Raw genomic sequence first — 23,803 nt, 5'->3', positions numbered from 1 at the left:
TCTGAAAAGGAGAAAAATTGGACTCTGGAAAGGAGAAAAATTGACTTAAATAATATAAAAACTACCTAGTACATTAATGCTTGAAATCCTATTCTTATACATAATCCATATTATAAAGGTTTAAAAATTATCTCCAGTTAAAATATAAATATCTTTAGATGAGGATATGCATTGAATCCTAGAGTCATTAACTATATAAGTAGATATGTATGTACATTTATATTGTAAAAGAAACATGATATGTTGTAACCTGTTCTTATTCCTTCTTCTTCCTCACTTTCTTACATATGACTTTTCATCTCTTCAACCAGAAGATTCCATCTGCCTTGGGGAGAATTAGAATTGTTTCTATAAAAATACAAAGAGAAAGAAAGTTTTTACTCTCAGAACAGGATTTTGAAACCCACAGAAACAATAGTCTTAAAAGTCTAAAAGTAGAAGAGAGAAAATAAATTTCTAAAGCCTGAAATAATATCTTCATAATATCTCACAAGATATAAAACCTGCAGGACTGATCATAAATTTATACTAAGCCATCAGCAGGAAGAACTTAAGATGTGCCATAAAGAACATTTCAGCCAGAGAGAAAAGCTTGCACGTATAATTGTTTTACAATTATAAGTTTATGTTGCAGTAGTTGTGAGAATGAATGGGTTGAATTGCCTGTAGCACTTAGCACAATTCCTGGCATGTGATATACTCACGTTTATAGTAAATACGACTGTGCTTGTCACACCACGTAGTAAATATTACCTCTCTGCCTGTCTGCTCCCCTCCCAGAAGACTACACATGGATTAAGGGCAGGGATTCCATTTTTCTCATTGTTGCATCCTTGGCTCCTGGCACAGACTTCATGCTCAATAAATACCTGTTGAGTGAATGAACCTCACTGCTTCCCCTAGACTCAGAACATGCATTATAAGAGGTGAAAAGTTGCTTGCTTTTTGTCATCCACCTATATGACACCATTACTGCAAGCATCAATCTGTGGTTGTTTGTGGAAAAGACCAATCTAAATTAAGCATCTGAATTTTAAGTTGGATAAAGATGAGATTTTTTTTTTACCCTCAGGGTGATGAAATAATCATATGGGTTACCAAAGTAAGTGGAGGCTTCTCTATCCTTAGTGAGTAATTTGAGGTGTGAATAACCTCTGTCCTGGATGATTTAGACATTCCTTTGCCTAAAGATAGAGCTTGGGCCAGAACATCTCTGGAAGTGCCTTTAGCTCATGATATTATCCTATCATTCTATTAACCACTTAATATTTTCCTGTAATTTGCTTTTAACAATGCTTAATAGCATTGCAGTTTCTTTTATATGATGCAGTGATGTGACATTAATCTAATACCATATAACCTCTGCTTGCTCCACCAATGTCAGCAACTCTGAAGAATTATTCAAGGACACCTTCTTTCCTTTTCTTCAACTAAACAAAGAACATCCTTAAGGACTTTAAACCAATAGGTGTCAACTCCTCAATACTTACTAAAAAACTACTGGGGATGCCTGGGTGGTTCAGCGGTTTAGTGCCCACTTTCTGCCCAGGGCATGATCCTGGAGTCCCCGGATCGAGTCCCACATCGGACTCCCTGGATGGAGCCTGCTTCTCCCTCTGCCTGTCTCTGCTTGTCTCTGTGTGTGTGTCCCTCATGAATAAATAAATAAAATCTTAAAAAAAAAAAAAACTACCTGTAGTAAATTTCAGATATTTCATTCAATAGGTCTTAAATCCCAACCAAACTATATTCCCTTCACTGTGATAAACTAAACCAATTGCTGGATCAAGAATCTGAGTGTCATCACATTCCAAATGTCTGAAAATGCCCAAACCTCATTGTAAGGCTTTGTTCATCATTCCTCAGTTGTACAGCCTGATGTCACCAAACCTATAAAGACAGACTAGAGAAGAGATCATGGTCAGAGGATCAGGGTGACTCAGCTCCTTTCTCTTCCACCTCCCAACCTCATATTATATTTAAAAAAAAATAGAACTGATTATTTACAAGGAACTTACTGAGACAATAAGTAGTGCAGCTTCACAAAACAGCTAATTTATCCCTAAGCAGAATTAAAATCTGTATGAAGCCTTGAAGCCTGAGCCAAAGTTAGCTCTTTCACTACCAACTTACACACTGCTCAACTTTGTGTCTGCTGGACTTGTCTTCTTTACATTTTAAAAATCAAGTGAATAGTGGAGTTAAGTGTCTGCTTTTGGCTCAGGTCATGATCCCAGGGTCCTGGGATAGAGCCCCACACTGGGATCCCTGTTCAAAAGGGAGTCTGCTTCCTCCCTCTCCCTCTGCCCCTCCTCCCAGCACATGTGTTTTCTCCCTCTCTCAAATAAATAAATAAATAACATCTTGAATGGGATGGGATTGAATGGGATTAAATCTTGAATGGTGAATGGGATTTAGTAATAGCAATAGTAACTAGCATGTGTTGGATAGCTAAAATGCCACTAACCAGGCAGTGCCATGTACATCAGGTCCACATGGATGGCAATCCTGGAGCATGCAATCACATCACACAATCATACAATTCAATCCAATTAATAACCACATAGGGTACTATTATCATTCCCATCTACAGATGACAAAACTAGTTCATCAAGTTAGTAGGATTGACCAGAGTCACACAAATAACAAAGAACTGGGTTTAAAGCTCAGTTCAGGTCAGATACCAAATGGCATGATATTGTTAGGTACTCTGCTCTATACTGTGGGATTCAAAAATAAGCAAGTGGAGTTGGTCTTTAAGGATTCTGAAATGCAATTAGAGAAAATAAGACAGATTCATGTAAAATTAAGTAGCAATAAAATAATGGTTTACATCAAAAGAGAAAATTTGTCACAAGCAGTACATGATTAATTGCTAAATGGACTACAGACAATAATTGGTACAATCATTTATAGGAAAGTGGAATCTATAAATATTTACAAGCTTTGGTAAACATAATCCATGTATTGGGAGTTTCTAAACAAGTCTCTAAAACTAGAGGCAGGACAAAGGCAGTTATCTAAGAGAAAAATATGTCCTTGTTTCTATAGCAAAAGAACATTGGGGAAGAAAAGCCAGAGGACAGTTAGTTGTGGAAAAGGAAGAAGATAAAGGGCCCATGACAAAAACTTCAGAACTCTGTGAGAATGACTGGATATGATTCGTTTTTCTTTTGAAAGTTTTTATTTCAGATTTAGCTCATAGCCTTGGGAGCTCAGTATTTAAAATGTGTGAGATACTTTATTTAAAGTGAAAATGTGGTATATTTTGGGGGTTTTATTTTATAATTTAATATAAAATTACCTGAGGGGGCACTTGATGGGATGAGCACTGGGTGTTATTCTATATGTTGGCAAATTGAACACCAATAAAAAATAAATTTATAAAAAAATAAAAAATAAAAAAAACTTAAAAATAATAATAATATAAAATTACCTGAAAGAGCTGTGGTTTTTAAAAAGGAATCTTGAAGAATTTTAAGTTTAAAACTGATAAATAGGAGCTACACTGGGAAAAATCTAAATTAAATAATAACTTCCAATGTAAATCTAATGTTTATCAGTGAGACAATTAAAGCATCATGTTCTTCCAAGTTTCAATATGTGGGCAAAGGAGATGCTGATTAATAATAGCTACAGTTTTCTCTTTTAAATCTGCACCACAGATAGTAGCCATGTGCATTTTCAACTAAGGTCAAATACATTTGGGTTTATAAAAAGCCTAGAAACAGAATGCCAAATTTGTACTTGCACTCTCTTCTTATGCCAGAATGGTGCTTCTTCCTTCGAATAGCTACCTTGGTGGTTTGTTAAGTAAAAGATTTTATAGCCAAAACTATGACAACAGAAAAAGTACGCCCCTACACAGTTACATATAGCTAAAGAAGGACTAATTATTTTATAGACCTTAGTATACAATCATTTTCACATGCATTTAATCCTCAAAACTACCTCTGGGGTAAATATCATTAGCCCTAATTTGTAGATGAGAAATTAGCTGATAAAAGATAAATGATTTAGGGACACTGGGTGGCTCAGCAGTTGAGCATCTGCTTTCAGCTCAGGTCATGATCTCGGAGACCCAGAATCGAGTCCCACATCGGGCTCCTTGCATGGAGCCTGTTTCTCCCTCTGCCTGTGTCTCTGCCTCTCTCTGTGGCTCTCATGAATAAATGAATAATTTTTTTTAAATATAAATGATTTATCTAGTAAATTGCAGAATCATACTTAAATTCATGTATCCCAATTCTAACTTAAAGAGCTCGCAAGAAACCATTAAGGGTGATATCTCCTATTAGAAATATACATGCCCTTTCTTCATATCTGGCTGCCTGCTGTAAGAAACTGGATTAATCCTTCTAAGCCAATATTCAAGGCATAAAGGGTTCAAAAATGTGACTACATTCTGATGCAAAGAGTCCAAAACAATGAAATTGGGGGAGACTACTGGCTTTAGATTCAGATAGGCAGCTACACTTGACTTCCACCTTTTGTTAGCAACTAAGACCTTCAGGAAGTTGTTAAACTTCTCTGGATTTTTATTTCCTCTTTTGTAAATATGGGTAACAGGACCTAGGTCATAGGGTAGTTGTGATTATTAAAGAAGATATTGTATACCAAGAAATTAGTTAATGCCTACAATTTTTTTAAAAGATTTTATTTATTTATTCATGAGAGACCCAGAAAAAGAGGCAAAGACATAGGCAGAGGGAGAAGCAGGCTCCCTGCAGGGAGCCCGATATGGGACTCAATCCCAGGATCCCAGAATCATGACCTGACCCAAAGGCAGACACTCGACCACTGAGCCCCCCAGGCATCCAATGCCTAGAATTTAATATGTACCCAGTAAATGGTAAGTCTGCTGCCATCATCCTTTCAAAAAAATATATCATGTATTACATGATGGGAATATGGAAGGAGAGAATGTGATTATGTCCTCATAAATAATATATTTTAGTATTAGCTGCCTCTATCACTTTTATCACAAGCTCATTATGAAAAAATTTCTGAGCAGCAACCACAATACATAAAGATATATATTAATTTGTAAATTATATACATATACTATACTAAAAATTATGCACTTTATAAAATATACACAATAAATAACTTCCAAAGAACAAGAGAATAAACAATTAAGGTCCCACTAGATTAGGGTGCCTGAGTGGCTCAGTAGGTTAAGCATCCAACTTTGGTTTTGGCTTGGGTCATGATATCAGGGTCCTGAGATTGAGCCCCATGTTAGGCTCTGTGCTCAGTGAGGAGTCTGCATGAGATTCTCTTTCTCCCTCTCCCACTCTCCCTCCCTGCCCAAGCTCACACACACTCCCTCTCTCTCTCCTTCTCAAATAAATAAATCATTAAAAAAATCCCACTAGATTATCTCATACACTCTTTGGCATATACACAGTTCATTTTAGAAACCATTATTTTAGACCCAGAGTCAGCAAACTTTTCTGTAAAGGGCCAGATAGTAAATATTTAAGGTTTTACAGGCCATGCAAAATCTCTGTTGCATTAAAAAAAAAATTAGACAATGCTTCAAAAATGTAAAACAATCCTTAGCTACAGCGCCATATAAAAGCAAGATTTGGACTATAGTTTGCCCATCCTGTTTTAGACCACAGACTCTTCTAGAATAGATCATTCCAGACAATTAACTAGTAATTAAACAAGTACCATGGTAATTAACAGGAATGAAATCAATAGTCAAATGCAATGGATAGTAAAGGATAAGAGGTCAACTTTGGCTAAGATGGTCAGAGAATACCATGTTTAAGCGGAGATCTGAATAATAGGAAGGAGTCAGCTACACAGGAGCAGAAGAAAACCTTCTCTGCAATGGGAAGAGCCTGTAAGTACAAGGTACTGTGGTGGAAAGGGCTTGCTTATTCAAGGACTAAAAGGAAGTCTGTGCCTAGAATGTGCGAGCAAGAAAAAACCAAAGTCTGAGTTGTGGTTTGGGAGTCTGGCAGGAGCCTGCTTTGGAGACTTTTGAAAATGATTTCTATAAAGTAAAGCATTTGAAGCAGAAATGAAGTTAGAAAGGATAAAATCAGCAGATTATATGTCTTGGGAATATAGACAAAGTGAAATAATAACCAGAAAGTCATGGGTCAAGGATTGGCTCCTGAGGCAAAATGAAAAGTTAAGGAGAAGTAGACTGCTTTGATTATGTCCTCAAGCTATTTAAGACAATTATTAAACTTGTAAATTCTTTATTGCTATTCAGCCTTGAAATAAAGTCATCACTGAGGCATATGCTGTTGTTTCATTAACCAAACCAGGTTTAGAACAAAATTCTTATATCCCCATGTACTTGTTTTTAAGTTTATTCTTTTCAAATTAAAATTGCTTCAAAATGCCTTCCTTGGAAGGCTACATAAGAAATAAATAACACTGTCATCTCCAGGGAGGGAAACTAGTAGCACAGAGTTAGGAGAGAGACAATACACCACCCATATCACTGTAGCCCAGACTTTTGAACCACGTGGCTCTAGTACCTATTCAAAAAGCAAGTCAATAAAATTAAATTCAAATTTAGATTTTTTAACTGCATTAATTGTGTGCAGAAAATTCAAACAGTTCTCTAAAAATTCATTTGACTGGACCAACATGGCAATTTGCCATTCCGATATTTTCAAAACATGATTGAGGTGATAACTTTGCAAAATGTGTGTTTACATGTGACAACAATATGAAATCTAGAAAATGTATACATTAATGAAAAAATGTACTCTAACAGAGAATGGAAGTACAGGTAGCATTTTTAAAAGTCATATTATACTTTGGAAAACAATTTGGCAGTACCTCAAAAAGTTAGAGTGACCATATGACCAAGGAATTCTACTCCTAGGTATATACTCAAGAGAAATGAAAATATACATCCACATAAAACTTGTACACAAATGTTTATAGTAACATACTCATAGTAGCCAAAAACTGAAAGCAACCCAATTATCCCTCAACTGATGAAGAGATGAATAAAATGCAGCATATTCATGCAGTGAACTATTATTAGGCAATGCAATGAAATAAAGTACTGAGAAATGCTAAGTGAAAAAATCTAGTGACAACAGACCACATATTGAATGGTTTCATTTCTATAAAATGTTCAAATTCATAGAAACAGGAAGGAGACTAGTGGTGGCCTTGGGCTGATTGGAGGAAGGCAGATGGGGAATGACAGCTAGTGGGTATTAAGTTTCTTTTAGGATGGGATAAAAATTAAATTGTAGTGATAGTTGCACAAACCTCTGAATATACTAAAAACCACTGACTTTTACACCTTATCATTGAATTTTTTTAAATTGCAGACTTAAAAAGGGGCTACTTAAACACCATATTGTAACTTAAGTTAGATTAACTGCCACTTAAAATCAAAGACTAACAATGTCAATGTATGACAGGATTTGTAAAAATGGAAACCAACAGGACATCTTTTGTTACAAAAAATTTAGTTTGGATTTCTTACTTATTAAGCTGAAAGTATGACCTCTATGGAGTTAGTTATTTTGGAACACATCAGGTTGCCTGCAGTGATCTTCTCCCCTAACTGCCCTTGATTGCACAAGGTAGTGGGCTAGAGGTGAAAACATTACAAGACTATAAATAGTCTTGAAATCAATAAGAATGGCTTCTAGGAAGCACTTTGACACACACAGATACTCAAACTGTGTGTGCCATGACTACAATTCTCTTCTGCCCATAGACACAAGTTACAGGTCATGGAACTGCAGAAAATCTACAAATAGTTATCTACTTGGGAATAGTAGGGAGTTTTGGCAGCATTCATATTTATAGTTTATTTCCTATAAATTGCCCTCCACTTCTCACAAATTGTTTTACTGACACAGATGACCAATTTCCTTTGTGTTGTAAAATATTCCTGCTTTTTTACTTTATATTATCTTGTTTTGCCAATTTTATAAGCCCCTAAAATTAAGATAATTGGTAATAACAGCATATACTGACCACAGTGACTTGCATTCTTGCCACAAAAAAATAATTCCAAATGAGTTATCACATATGGTCAAATTCAAATTCCCTATGAGAAAATTCAGCAGCTAGCTACTCTACTCTTTAAAACTAAATTCTTGGGCAGCCTGGATGGCTCAGTGGCTTAGTGCCACTTTCAGCCCAGGGCATGATCCTGGAGACCCAAGATCGAGTCCCATGTCGGGCTGCCTGCATGGAGCCTGCTTCTCCCTCTGTCTGTGTCTCTGCCCCTCTCTCTCTCTCTATCTCTCTCTCTGTCTCTAATAAATAAATAAAATCTTTAAAAGAAAAAGAATTTGTTCAAAATGTTTTGCAAGCTTTTCAGGGGCATAATTGCAAAGTAAAACAAATGTATTTGTTCAGTTCATATTAAAAGGTAGAGAAGTGTGAAATAGGAAGGAACACGTACAAATGTTGGGTAGAAATAATATACTTACTAACATCATAAACCATTAAAAAGCAAATAATGATTCACAGCAACTCTCACAAAAACATAATTTCTATCTTTAGTCCGAGCCTCTTTCTTGTATTCCAGTCCCATTTTGTACCCATCTATTCAACTGTCCATGTGATATTTGACATGATGTGTAACAGACACCCCAACCTTCACGTGTCAAAAGCACAGCTGTTGGTCTTTGCATCCAAACCAGCTCCTCTTGAAGTCTTTCCCACCTTATTTGAGGACAACTCAATTCTTCTAGTGGCTTAAGCCAAAAAGCCTGGTGGCATTCTTAACTCTACTCCTTCCTTCACACCCTACATTCAATCTGTAAAAAATATTTACAGAATTTGACTACAGAATTTTCACCACATCTACTGTCACCTTCCTAATTCATGCCGCTATCAAATCTTACCTGAATGTCTGCAATAGCCTCCTATGATGTTCACTCTTACTAATAGGGCTACCATTAGTCTATGCAGTACTTTTGTGTAGATTAGAAAAAAATGTCCATCTCCAAGACACATATTTCCATTTGACAGAACACTGTAGAAATAAATATATAAAGCTATCATGTGTACAATATTATGGCCCTCCCTTAGATGTGGTACACTTGTGCTGTACTCAACCTACATAATTGTATAAGATTCCTTGGTTCTTGGCATATCACACTTTCATTTATTTGTCTTGTTCATTGTATGTTCCTCCAATAAAATTCAATATTTGTAAGGACAGGGATTTTTGTGTCTTGTTCATTGTTGTAACCCCATCACCTAAACAATGCCTAGTACATAATAAGTAATCAATGAAGGTTGATTTTAAAATGTCCAAAGAACAAAACAATCACATCCCCACAATGCCTGGGAATGAGTTATCAGCAAGATAACCTAAATATTCTTCTGAAATCACTTGATAAGATGCATATCTTCAAATACTCTTTATGTGGAAAGGCTATTTGAAAGTAGAATTTCTTTGAATTGTTAGTTCCATTGTAATGAACACAGCATCATTCTTTACACTTTTAGTAATTTGTAAGCCCCAACTCTTGAAAGTAAGGTATAATGGAAGGAGAACTGAATTGGGAACTGGACAGAAGGGCCTCTGTTTTAGTCAGGGTTCTCCAAAGAAACTGAACCAACTGAATGCATGTAGATAGATTTATTTTAAGAAATTGCCTCATGTTATTGTGGGAGTTGGCAGGTCAGAAATTTGCAGAGAGGGCTGGAAGTCTGGAGACCCAGGAAAGAGTTGGCATTGCAGCTTCAGTCTGAAAGCAGTCTGGAGGCAGAATTCCCATATCCTCATGAAACCTTAGTCTTTTCTCTTAAGGGCTTCAACTGATTAAATGAGGCCCACCTACTTTACTCAAGGTATCAAGGTAATCTGCTTTACTCAAAGTATACTCACTACTCACTTAAATGTTAATATCACTTTAAAAATACCATCATAGCAGGGTGCCTGGGTGGCTCAGTTGGTTATGCTTCTGCCTTTGGCTGTGGTCATGATCCCAGGTTCCTGGGATAGAGCCCCATATCAGGCTCCCTGCTGGGCAGGGAGCCTGCCTCTCCCTCACCCTCTACCTGATGCTCCCTCTGCTTATGGCTCGCTCTCTTCCCCTTTCTCTTTCTATATATGTCAAATAAATAAACAAAATCTTTTTTAAAAAAAAATACCATCATAACAACATCTAGACTGGGATTTGACCAAATATTGGGATACTGTGACCTAGCCAAGTTGACCCACAAAATTTACCATTACAGCCTTCAAATCCAGCATGAGAACAAGCATGGAGGCCTCAAAGAATTTGTGGTATTGGATAGAAATTCAATTGTTTCATATGGAGAATGGGAAAAGAGTAGGATGGACAGATGAGGCCTTTGCCACCTCTTCTCTGGCCTTGAAAAAATCATCATACCTAAATATGACCCTTAACAAAACTGTAATAAAAGTTTGAATGTTAAGAAAAAAAAACTATAACAAACATATTTATTTACAACTGCTAATAGAAGGAACTGATCTTAGAGCCTAGAGGCCCAACCCAACCTCTAAATCCCTACAGAGTTTTCAGGCTAGTTCAATCTCTGTCTAAGGGATACCCACCCAAATTCCCACATATCGGGGGTACATGGGTACCACAGGCAGTTGGGCCAAATTCCTACATATCAGTCTAGGTACAATTCTGTAAGAACTTCAAAAATAAAAATGTTCTCAACTGCCTATTTTTGGTTTATCTTCCCCAGAATGATTGACAGTAGGAGCAATCAACCTTTCCAAATAAAATACCACATTTTACCCTCAAAAGTATAAAATAAGATGGATCAAATAAGATAAAAACAAGTGTCCACAGGATATTTCTGAATACCTGAGTGATTCATTTTTTTTTAAGATTTTGTTTATTTATTCATGAGAGGCAAAGACATAGGCAGAGGGAGAAAAAGGCTCCCCTCAGGGACCCTGACATGGGACTCAATCCTGGGATCCTGATCTGAGCCAAAGGCAAAGGCTCAATCACTGAGCCACCCAGGTGCCCCCGTGAATGATTCATTCTTAAGTAAGACCAACATGGGACACTGACAACTTGGATCTCCCTGCACTGTACTTTTCCAGTCTTTCCTCCAAAGTGGCTTGAAGAGATTAAAGCAGCCTATTTCTGCAGCCATGACCTAGCTGTAGATCTTACTTCCTATATACAAATGTTTATTTTTAAATTTTTTAAAAAATTTATATTAAATTCATGTAGTAAAACACCCAGTGCTCATCTCATCATGTGCTGTCCTCAACACCCTGTCACCCAGTTACTCTATCCCCCCACCCTTCCCTTCTACAACCCTCTGTTTATATACAAATGTTTAGAAAAATAATTCACCAGATATCCAGATTGGTAGGTGGGAAGAATGTCTTGAACTCTACAGGAGCCTATTCCTGTTAACATAATGGAAGCTATAGAGCATAATGCTTTAGAATGTGAGCTTTGGCATGTTATTAAACCTTTCTGTGTCTCTAGTTTGTCAATAGTAAGGGATTGTAAAGGAGTTATCATGAGTGTTAAGTCAATTAACATACAGAAAAGGCTTAGAAGAGTATCTGGCACATAGGATCTGGCTCAATAAATTTTCATGATAAGTATTATATAATCACATAGAGTATATAATATCTTGTTCTGTAACACTTTCACTTGGAATATCTATCTCATCAATTTCAGCCATTCAGAAGAATAATATTAAGTCCTTATTACTTCTATTATTCTGCATAACTAAAAGTGACTATTGGAATGGCCTCTTTGAACAATGGGGGATCTCCCAAAAATAAATTCCAATCTCTATCCCCAGAAGGCAAAATAAACACACACACACACACACACACACACACACACGCACAACATACTCTCTCAAACTGCTGGTAACCCTTCCAATGACATTTTCCAAATTCAAACACATTTTTAAAAACCAGATCTCATTGAACACCTTGTTAAAGAATTTTGGACTTCAGTTTAACAGCGATGAGCAGCCAGTGCAGAATTTTAAATGGAATGTGATGTGATTGAGCTTGTGTTTTTAGAAGTTCATTCTGGCAGCAGTGTGGAGGACAGATGAGAGTGGCTGTTGAGAAAGAGGTCTGAGTGCAAGGCTAATTTAATTATCCAGGCAAAATATAAAAATGACAAAACCAAAGGCAAAACCAAACTGTGCCGAATGATCTTCAGTGGTCATCACACCTCCAAAATACTACATTCAGTAATTACCTGCCTTTTAGTTTATTCTATTAATGTGTGACTTGTATAGTATCAAAAAGTTGTATTTCTTGCATGAGCATAAACACCTGGTTTCCACATGTCACACAGAAACATATAAGCAAACATCATCTATTAATTTACCTTGTTTTATGATCATGAATTGCTTTGACTTTCCATAATAATGATTACCCTAGAATACAATTCAGCATTGAAAACTGAAAATTATTATATCATGGCAGCTTCCTTTACTCCAAAACTCCCAGGACCTGGGCCTGAGGCTCTGGGAATCAGGTACACCTCCAAAGGCCCAGCAGAGAGAGGGATTAGGGAGGCAAAGACCCCTGTCAGAAAGAACCATTATTGCTGGCACCCCATTTTTATCTTCTAAGGTCACCAGAGATTAGCCTGACAGCTGCCCTTATATTACAGAACACAATGCAATTGCCAAGTCTTTCTTTTGTCCTCCTTTCCCTAAAGCAAGTACAAAATCAAGGAATTATCTCTTCAGAAATATGCTACATAAACATTATTTCTTTTTGAGGTTATTTAAATGCTTTTTAATGAATAATTTCATTAGCTAAAATCTTATTTCTATAGAATAAATAAAGGAAGTGAGGAGAACAGAAGCTTACCCAAACTCATTCAGTTAACCAGTATCCCAGTTGACCTTATACCCAACATTACAGCTAGTACAACTAATTAGTAGATGTTCAGTGAGACCTTGAATTTCAATCCAGGACTCCACCAGATATTGTCTTCATAAACAAAAGATAAACAAATGCTGCCTTTTGGAAGATAGGCAAGTAAAAGAAAAAAGAAAATAAGTGTTAAAATTAAATAATCTGAGATGTGAGAAATAAGGAAAATAAGCAAAAATTTTAACCATCAAAGCCAGAAAAACATTATAGTTTTATGCTCACTGTAAGCAAATAATGTTCTCCCTGATGTTTCATAAAACATAAAAGTCCATATACAATATTTTTCTAGTTTCAAGAAATTTTGCATATCAATTATTTATAAAGCAATGTCTTCTACAGCAAGCCTGCCCCTCTTTACCTTATTTTTTCCAAGATCATATCTCCAAGTTTTTCTTTTTATCTTTCATGCTAAAAGAAAGTAATAACTCTTGTGCCAGATGTCCCAAGATATAAACTCTCAAATAAACAAACACAAACTCTGCAACACTGCACAATATAAAACACTTTTCCAGAAACAAAATATTAATCTTATCTGGCACATCCTAATATATTTGGGGCCATAAATTCTGCTTTACTCATCCATTAGATTTTCTTCATGAGTCTCTTTTTTAAAATAGACACATAGTAGTTTAAATAAATAAATCAGGTCTCCACAACCACAATTTCAAATATCATCTGTCTCTTTTTTTTTTCATCTGTCTCTTTAGAAAGAATGCACTGACAAAGACTGATCTAGTTCCCTTCTTAGATTTCTTTTTTTTATATTTTCCAACTGTCACCATCCTTCAACACAACCAACAATCAAATAAAACAAATAAATACATGTTTCAAGGGCATTTACCCAGGAAGAGTTTTGTTCTCAGAAGGACAGAGTGTTTCACAGATCCAGCATTTCCCAGGGGCTGATTAGAAATGAGCTTACAAGACACATATACAAGCACACTCACTCACATGTTCCCATAAACTGAAACAATAAAGAAAAAGGTCAAAACTTTTCTCTTCCACTAGGAAAAGATGGTGTGTTATTTCTCTCTCTCTCTCTCTCTCTCTCTCTCTCTCTCTCTTCCTCTCTCTCTCATGAGTAAATAAAATCTTTAAAATAAATAAATGTTTGTTTTATTTTTAGTCACACTATTTTGTTTATTTGAAAATATGAAATAACTTTAAAGGAGGGTATACTTTGTAGAAGAAAATAGGCTTTAAAAGGCTAAAAATCATAGAGCAGGGGACTGCAGTAGGAGTTTTTTTGTTGTTTTGTAAACTGAAATCATAACTCTAAAGCAGGAATTTCAAATGGCAAAACAGGGGAACTGTCATAAAACCCACTAGGGGAGGGACGCCTGGGAGGCTCAGCAGTTAAGCGTCTGCCTTTGGCTCAGGGTGTGATCCTGGAGACCTGGGATCAAGTCCCACATCGGGCTCCCTGTTCGGAGCCTGCTTCTCCCTCTGCCTATGTCTCTGCCTCTGCCTCTCTCTCTCTCTCTCTCTCTCTCGATCTCTCTCTGACTCTGTGTCTCTCATGAATAAATAAATACAATCTTAAAAAAAAAAACCCACTAGGGGGGATGATGTGAGATCAAGCAGAATCTCCTCACATCACCCACTAACTACTCCTCATATAGCAAGGGCCAGCTACACTCAAACATAGGACTTTGTGCACCCCTGACTCAGTGGTTTACATCCTCCATCCTTACTGATGTTTCTTTGAGGTACTTCCCTAGCAAAGACCATTAGACACCCTTATAAAGTTATATTTTCCCTCTTCTCTTTATTAAAAACTAATTTTAAGGATAGAGCAATCTAGGACACCTGACTTTTTTATACTTATCCTTCAGAGCACACAGCATAGTGCAGGTCACATACCAGAGCCTCAAAATTATTTATCAATTCATTTTCTCATCTCCTATTTGTCAACTGCCTGTAGGCCTGTGTATGTGATATATCATATAACATACATATCAATTATACACACATATATAAATATGTATATATTATATGTATGTACATATATATAAATATATCTTATATTTGGTAACTGCTTATTTTTATCAGCATAAGATTCTTTTTCATCAGAGCTAAAATTCTCCTTTAGCTTCTAACATTGGTCATGGCCGTTATCCCAACAGATTTCATACCTTGATTTTTTTTCATCATAGAGCAAGATTAATTCAGGACCACAGTCATAGCTACACCTTCCAAGACAAAGGACAATGCTCAGACCATTGTTTCTCTAGGGTGGCAGGATGTTTCTGGACATTGACCCCCTCCCCAATGTTTCTTTTTTGCATCCTTTCAGAAACAAAACATTGTGAAGGAAAACTTCCCAACCTCTAAAATTCCTGGGAGGAGTTGAGGTGGAGGTGGAAGAGCTCTGACCCACCTTAGGATGGGTAGTTGTGGAGAACCACCCTCTCTATGCTGACAATTGATGCTTCCTTCTCAATGCTTCTCCTATTGAGGTTCCCTCTCCATAGAAGCACAAATGTTCCCCAGCCTTCTCCCTGGAGAACTAAGCCCAAGAGGAAAGCAATCCAAAATTTAAAGACTAGATTGATGCCTGAAAAAGAGATTTAAACAGGGACATTTTTATCTTTCAGCTGTTGGATATGGAAAACAAATATACATTCCACTCTCTCTAAGAACAGGTGAATGCATTTCATAAGCAAATGGTCAGCTGGGTGGCTTTAGGTCGAGTTTCCCACCACCCCTTCTTGTCCCTCCTCTTCTTTCTATCAGTATATTCCTATCCCTAATTATTCTCTACAATTCACACTTTCTATCAGGATTTTTTGAGAAACCCACAGTGTGCTCTGTGCTTGCTGCTGTATAACTATGAAAGACTTTTACCAATGATATGGTCCCAGAATCGCTTCCATTCTAGATGCAAAGCAAAAAGTAGTAAGAAACATGTACAGAATCTGCGTAATAATGATTCAAAAGAGTCTGGGAGTGTTGGTTGGAAGGCATTATGGGCAATAGAGATCTAAGCTGAACTTGAAAGGGTCAATGGTATTTGTGTACAAGAAGGGCTCAAAGGCATGAGCAAGATGAGTGGGAAGGTCAGGGAATAGACTTGTCTGATTCCAGCGGAGGTTTCAGCATCAACATTCATGTGTGTGTGTGTCCAATTTGTAATGCCTGCATATTCTTCTTCTTCACTCTTCTCACTCAAGGGTAGGTGAATGGAAGCACACATGCAGAATGATTCATAACTTGTCAAGGAGGAGTTGGCATAATTCAATATAGGAAGATATCCCAAACCAGTACTCTCACTGCCCCAGAGAAAACCACAGACACTCCTCAAAGTGAAAGATAAATGGAACCAGAAGTGGATGTCACTCTACCTACAAAGCAACAAGAGGAAAATCTCAAGATGCTATTATTTCTTCTTGTCTCCTCTTTCCCCTACCTTCACTGGAGATGTTTGCTGTTTCGGCTCTTGGTTTCTGCTTTTGTATACCATCTATTCCTATAGCATTTCAATGAATATGCATAAACTCTGAATCATAAGACTAAAATGAGCACCATTCTAAGAACCCTGAATGTGTCTTGGAAATTTACAGCTAGGATATGTAGGCTGGCTGAAAGTGAGAAGTGAGGACTGGGGTTCTTTTGTGATCCTGTTTAATATCTACAGCTTCTCACCCTAATAATGGATTAATGGGCTTCTCTGGGCTCCATGACTCACCAGTACTTACATACAGATAGGTGGAGTTTTTTTATTTGTAAGGGATTTTTTAAGGTGGTGAGGGGTTGAATCTGGAAACTCTAGACAATAAGGAACTATAAGCGATGCAGTTTTATGAAGGAGAAAGCAGTCGCCCCTTAAATATTTTATTCTAAAATTTGGCTGACAGCAGCAACACATTGATTTTAGCCACTTTGTTTTGCTAGTAAATGATGGCAGGATCAGCTGTGGCTTATGCCTTCTTCACTGTAATCAGTTCTATGCTGAGAGAGGAGGAATTATGCTTGACAGGTAATTAAGAAAACTGACAGGAAATAGCATTTGGCCTCTTTGAAGGTGAACTACAGTTTGTAAAAGATAATCTAAATCTAATTTACCAAAATCCCAGATGGCAAAGCTATGAGCAGTATCGCTTCTGTGTTAGGTTTATATTAAATTAATCTTTCCTTACCATTTACTGTTTTTAAAATTTTAACTTTAACATGGAAAGGAAGGACTAAAACTTTGCACAGGCTGAATTTGGAACACAGCAATTTTTGGGTCACTGCTGAATATAAGATGTAGACATATTGATTGGGAATGTAGACTGCCCAGGATTGGAAGTGAGACTGGATTGACCAATGTCAAAAGAATGAGTGTTCACTCATGATGCTGAAGAATGAGGATGAAAGCAACATATACTAGGATTTCAGCAGTAAGGAATAAAATTGTTTTAGAAACTTATCTTCTTGTCAAGTAAGGGGAAAAGAAACAAACCATTGATCCTATCTGCAAACCCCTACGGGAAGTTGCTTATACCTTTACTACTGTTGGGTGGAAGAAAGGTACCTCATTTTCCAATGTGTGAAGAGATACTTCTCAAAAGTTTGTCTCCATATAAGTGCTGGGACAATATTGCTTAGATCTTCTGGAAAGGTATCAATTCCAAATATTTTAATTGGTTCCAGGCTAGCAGTAGAAGGGGTTGTCCAGTAAGCATGCTCATTGATAACCAGTCTCCCCACTCTCCCCAGGCACAATCTAGATCTCCCTTTTGTTATGAATTGCTTTCCTTCATAAAAATGGATTTTTTGCCTCATGCAATGTCCAGGAGCAACTCCTAGATTTAGGTTCTTGGAAGCTAAGGACAGAGATCAGCTCTGTACTGCCTTCATTTGCTTGCATCTGCAAAGGTAGGAGAGGAGAATTACCATCATTATTCCTAAGACCTTTGGGTGCTTATTCCTAACAAATAAGGAAGAAAAGAAAACCTAACATCTCAAACTTTTTCTCTGTCCATTCCACGAATTTTATGCTAAACCCAATGACTCAACATTATGCTCCTAACCTTGGAGAAATTACCTGTTGTACTCAAGAGGATAGCTACAAATTATAAAAGGCAAGCTTTACAAAACCCAAATTTTTCTTCCTTATGAAGTTTTGTGGGAGAGCCAGAGGCCAGCAGGATTTTGGAGGTGGCTTTCCAGGTTTTTATACATCACTCTTTGCTAACAGTAGGTAAAGTAGCAGTTCTCCATTTTAATGATCTGATAATGGGAGCCATCCATTTGTCACCTTTCCTGTTGTTCTGTTAAGAAGATAAAGGAGTGGGACACCTGAGTGGCTCAGCGGTTTAGCACCTGCCTTCAGCCCAGGGCGACCCTGGAGTCCCAGGATTGGGCTCCCTGCATGGAGCCTGCTTCTCCCTCTGCCTCTGCCCCTGCCTGCCTCTCTCTTTCTCTGTGTCTCTCATGAATAAATAAATAAAATATTTAATGAAAAAAAAAAGAAGAAGATAAAAGAGTACAGGATGCGAAGACCAAGCCGATCACACAATCAGCTGTAAGGGACCACCTCTCCAAATCCCTTACATCCTCATAAAAAAGCAAGTAGATCTGCAGGAAAAAAGGAAAGCATTTCCTCTCCATCCTCTCTACCTCATGGAAAGTCTACACCACATACTCTGTACTTCTGATGGCCATGCCCAGACTTTACTTATAAATAGGTGGCATATAAGATTGCCTTATCCCAGAATATGATACCAAATTACCAAATGTGATTACACCATTAAAGCTTCCTTTGAGTAGAGAACTCTTTTCTGAGTTCTCCATTAAAATTTAGAGCCCCCCTAGGATAGGTGACATCTTAAATTATTATCAGCTATTACCTTAAATATCAACAGCAGGGAAAAACAACCTAAAGTAAGAGACTATGACAAAGTGAAAGTACCTTGGAGGAAAGTGAAGGAGCCTAGAGGAGACAAAAGGCTCTAACAAAGGGCATGAGAGACAGATTCTGCCCATTTGGTGAGGAGTAGTAACTCAGCTGGATAACTATAAAATGGTGACAATGTTAACAGCACCCATCTTACAGAATCTTTGTGAAGAAGGAATGGGATAATGCACATTTTAAGCACTTTGAATTGTGACATGCTATATCTATATTGGTTTATTTGTGTTTAATTCTAAGACTGGCCCTTGCTCTGTACTTAGAATTATCTTACCTATCTTTGATTGCCAGTCTTCAACTCTGGAGGAAAGATGCTGTGTAAGTCTAAGTATTTACAGTTTACACAGTCAAATGAATAATTATAGGACATAATTCTTTAGGCCAAATTTTACTCTGTTATCAACTTGGGATATATTATAAAACATTTAACTACTTCTCATCTAAAAATTTTATTTTTCTCATTAAATGGCTGGGGAAATGGTGGACTGTTTTATTTGGAATATTTTCATCAACTAGCAGAAAACAGAATTCAACTGAGATCTTAAAAAATGAAGAATCTTCAATAAAGCACTACTTTTAGAGGTACAGAGAGTTAAGAGAACCAACAAGATATGTTGAGGCACCTAGAGACTAGTACCAGCAGGAAGCCATTATATTGGCTGAGAGGGCAAACTGAGCTGGAGGCAAGCAGAAGCTATAGTCATGGAGAGGGGGACACCAGGGTGGCTCAGCAGTTGGGTGCCTCCCTTTGGCTCAGGTCATGATCCTGGGATCCTGAATGGAGTCCCACATGAGGCTCCCTGCAAGGAGTCTGCTTCTCCCTCTATGTCTCTGCCTCTCTCAGTGTGTCTTTTATGAATAAATAAATAAATAAATCTTTAAAAAAAAAAGTTGTGGAAAAGTATAAGCCACTGCCAAAGATATGCAGCTAAAGCAAAGCAATGAAGCTTCCAGGGTAATAAATTCCTTGACCCCGTACTTTGATCTCCTATTGGCATTCCCCCATTGGTTGAATCTGTTCAGAAACCAGAAGCAGAGGAGACCAGGTGATGCAGTTCCCAGGAATCAGCCTCCAGGGTATGGAGCAGAGCAATAAAGGGGAAAGAATGGATGTCAGATTGAGACAAATGGAGAATAACTAGTACAGGGCCACCTCCAATTTGGGAATCAAGAGTCTCAGAAGTTAGCATTTGGCCTCACATCACAGAATAAAAGGTAGAAATTCAAAAGACTAGTCAAAATTGGAACAATCCAACATCATGTGCCTCCTAACATGCTCAAAAGGAAGGAGGGAGGGAGGGAGGAAGGGAAGGAGGGAGGGAAGAAGGAAGGAAGGAAGGAAAGAAGGAAGGAAGGCAGGCACGCACAGCATCACATCTCTGATAATCCCACCAAAAATCAAAACGTAAATATGACCATACAAACTCAGCCTAAGGGGCATTCTATAAAATATTCTTCAAAAATTTTAAGGTCGTGAAAGATGAAGAATGACAGAGAAAGTGGTCCGCATTCAAGGAGACAAAAGAGACATGAAAACTACATTCAATGTGCTTTTCTGGATTGGATCCTAGATCAGAAAACTCTAAAGGACATTAGTCAGAAAACTAGCAAAATTTTAGTAAGATCCATAGATTAGGTAAGTATAGTATCATTGTTAATTTTTTTTATTTTGATAATTATACGGATTATATGAAAAATGTCCTTTTCTTATTTGAGGGAAATGCAACACTAAAGTATTTCATGTCAAAGGACATGATGTCTCAAACTTACTCTTAAAGTTTCCCAAAAGCGTGTGTGTGTGTGTGTGTGTGTGTGTGTGTGTGTGTGTAGAGAGAGAGAGAGAGACAGAGACAGAGAGACAGAAGGTGAGAGAATGATCAAGCAGGGAAGTAGGAGAGCATGTAAACAATTTGATAGGTTTTGGTAAAAGGAATTCTTGTTCTACTCTGTTAACTTTTCTATAAGTGCAAAGTTAAATTTTAAAAGAAAGAGAGAGAGAGAGCGCACCAATGATTGAGGATGATGCTGACATTTACATTGAGGGAATGGCTAGTTCCCCACAGTTTCACCAGAGTCTCATTAAATGCATAATACTAAGACTGTTTCTGGGCACCAATGACTTCTTTCATTATAGAACTCCAACAGGGAATTTCTATTCCTTTCATTAGGATTTGTACTGTTTTTATTTTTAATGGTCTGGTCTCAATGTTTCAATATTGGAAGCTGCCAGTAATTCTTCTTGGAAGGATACATTTTCACTTTAAAATTGGAAGAAACCAAGTAAAGCAAAAAGCCATGCTGTGTCTTTGTTGAAGGGCTTGGCATGAAATCGCAGAATTTTCTGCCACCTATGTAAGGAAGTGAGTGAGTGATGAGCCTAATACTTATGCCAGCCTTGAAATTGGATTATTTTCCTCCTCCAAAATAGAACTGCTAATATAACATTGGCTTTCTGGGAGAATGGTAGCAATTTGCTTATTTCCCCACAGCCTCGTCCTATCCCCTGAGTAGTTGTTTGAAAAGATTATGATTACATATACAGCACACACATGCATCTTTCTGGATATCTTAGAGAAAACCAATAACTGCACTAGTTTTTAGGGTGGGAAAGGCACAACTAAACCTATACAACTTCAAGGAAAGTTAAAATATGATTCCAGCTTTTACAGAATTCTAATATTAAGTAGGATGTTTGGTTTGTTTGGGTAGTGATTGTTTTTTATTTGGGAAGTTTGAAAATGGGGAAATGTCCATGTTTTTCAGCATGTTATCTATTTTAGCCTAAATAACATTACCACAAGACTAAAAAAAAAAAAAAGAAGAAGAAGAAATTCTATGATGTCACAACATAGGATTGATAAAAAGGAAACAGTGGGACCAAGCATCTGTAGGATTGCTTCTAAGATTTATACTGCCAGGTCAGTATCATTAGCTTAAGTGTCATTTTTTATGGTACCAGAATTTCAATGTGTCATTAAGTCAACAAGCATGTATTAAGCACCTACTGTGTGCCAGGCACCATGGGTAAGCAAAGTCAGATAAGATTGATTCTGCCCTAATGTTGCTTTCAAAATCCATGATCTCCTTTTGCCAACAAAATTGATGGCTAATGTAAATACAATGTTATACTTTGGCAGATTTAAGTTAATATAAATATAAATACTATAAATAGGGGCAGCCCAGGTAGCTCAGCGGTTTAGCGCCACCTTCAGCCTAGCATGTGGTCCTGGAGACCTGGGATGGAGTCCCAGGTCCGGCTCCCTGCGTGGAGCCTGCTTCTCCCTCTGCCTGTGTCTCTGCCTCTCTCTCCTTCTGTGTCTCTCATGAATAAATAAATAAAATCTTTTTGAAGAATACTATAAATATAGTACTTATTCCAAGAACTATACTTACGGGAAAAATGTGCAAAGATACCTACTGGGCAAGAGGCTGTACATGAAGGTTAAGGTCAGGGAGTAGGGCACATTCAGAGCCCACAGAGCTGAAATCTCTGAATCAACAATGTTCTTCCCATGTGTAATTCATTCATATAGTGACTTATTTTGCAAAGAAATATTATCTTGTTAAGCTGCCATAAAGTGTCAAAAACACATTTTTTTACTAATACATCTGGTTCAGCATTGCAACTGAACAGCAGAAGAACAAGAATAAATTCAACATATGTTCTACTTGTTAACATAACTGCCTCATACTACCTTTGAGTTTATTGAAAGTAATATACTACAAGATTCCAATTGTGACTTCAAAAGAATCCCAGGCATCTTTGTGACAACAGCCCTACACCATTGAAATAAGTTCTAAGGTTCCCAAGGTGAGCACTTAAAGGAAAGCACTGATTTGGATAGATGAATAAATTCTGATGTAATTTAAAAAAAATAACAGCCTCTTAACTTTGTAATATTCCTTTATACTTGAGTTTGAAGGCCTACAGCAATATAAAACACAATTAAAATTATTTTTTAAAGACTATATTCATTTATTCATGAGAGACACAGAGAGTGAAGCAGAGGGAGACGCAGGCTCCATGCAGGGAGCCAGGATCACGCCCTGGGCCGAAGGCGGCGCTAAACGGCTGAGCCACCGGGACTGCCCACAATTAAATATTATTAATTTGTTGCTATTCTTACAGCAATTTTATTTACTAAATTATTAATAAATTAAATATTATTTTCCACTAAAAGATATCACATATCAACATGGGGAAATGCTTGTGATAGAATGTTGTATGGTAGCAAGTCTCCAAGATGGCCCATCTCTGTTTTCCACCTCCTGGTATTCAAATCCTTGCTCAGTTGTCTCCCACAGTGTACTAGGGTTAGCCTGTATGACCTGGAGAATACAGCAGAAATGATTTGTCACTCTCCAGATTAGGTTATAAAAGACTGCAGCTTCTGTCTTGCTGTTTCTCTATCTCTTTCTCACCATGAGAGGCTAGCTTCCATGCCTTGCCAGTAGCTCAATGGAGAGGCCTACCTGGCGAGAAACTAAAGCCTCCTTGTCAATAGCCATATGAATGTGGTTGGGACCCAGTGGGTTCTCCAGCCCTGTAATGACTACACCCCCAGCTGACACCAGACCATGCAATCTCATAAGAGATTCTGATCCAAAACCACTCAGCTGAGATTCTTGTGAGATAGTATTTATCATTTTATGCAGCTAAATTTCAGGGTAATTTGATACACACAACAGATAGTTAATACTGCTAAAGGAAAACCAAAAATATATTATAGGAAATTTGCCAAAATGTTAATAGTAATTATCAGTGACTGATTAGTTATGAGTAATTTTTTTATTAGGTTTTCTGTATCTTTTCTGATTTTCTGTATTATTATATATCACTTAAAAAAACAAAAAGGGAAATATTTTTTTGTTTTAACACAAAGTGTAATTTAAAATGAATTTTCTTTCATTTTATTACCATGTGTGTGCCACAGTGTTTTGCAGTGATGATGATTAGCACAGATACAGAAAGAGGTATTGCAATTCTAAACAGTATAATATGGCCAAGCATTTGAATCAAATACTAATTTGAGATTACC

The 23,803-nt window shown here is 37.2% G+C and overlaps 1 long non-coding RNA gene across 2 annotated transcripts in view; it reads right to left on the bottom strand.

Moving 5' to 3' along the window:
- LOC112669602 (uncharacterized) overlaps window positions 1-22,460 on the bottom strand; it is a 62,722-nt gene extending 40,262 nt beyond the window's left edge. Inside the window, exons 1-2 of one of the 2 annotated variants that reach the window (XR_003142377.3) lie at window positions 22,158-22,460; window positions 251-348 (exon numbers count right to left, since the gene is read on the bottom strand). This is a non-coding gene — a long non-coding RNA (uncharacterized LOC112669602). The remainder of the gene's footprint in view (window positions 1-250; window positions 349-22,157) is intronic. The other variant, XR_003142378.3, reaches the window with a different exon arrangement.
- Window positions 22,461-23,803: the final 1,343 nt, after the last annotated feature.

This window comes from Canis lupus, chromosome 25 (genome assembly GCF_003254725.2).
Source record: "Canis lupus dingo isolate Sandy chromosome 25, ASM325472v2, whole genome shotgun sequence".
NCBI lineage: Eukaryota > Metazoa > Chordata > Mammalia > Carnivora > Canidae > Canis > Canis lupus.
Note: the sequence above shows the minus strand (reverse complement) of the source record. Positions and strands in the feature narration are given on the sequence as shown.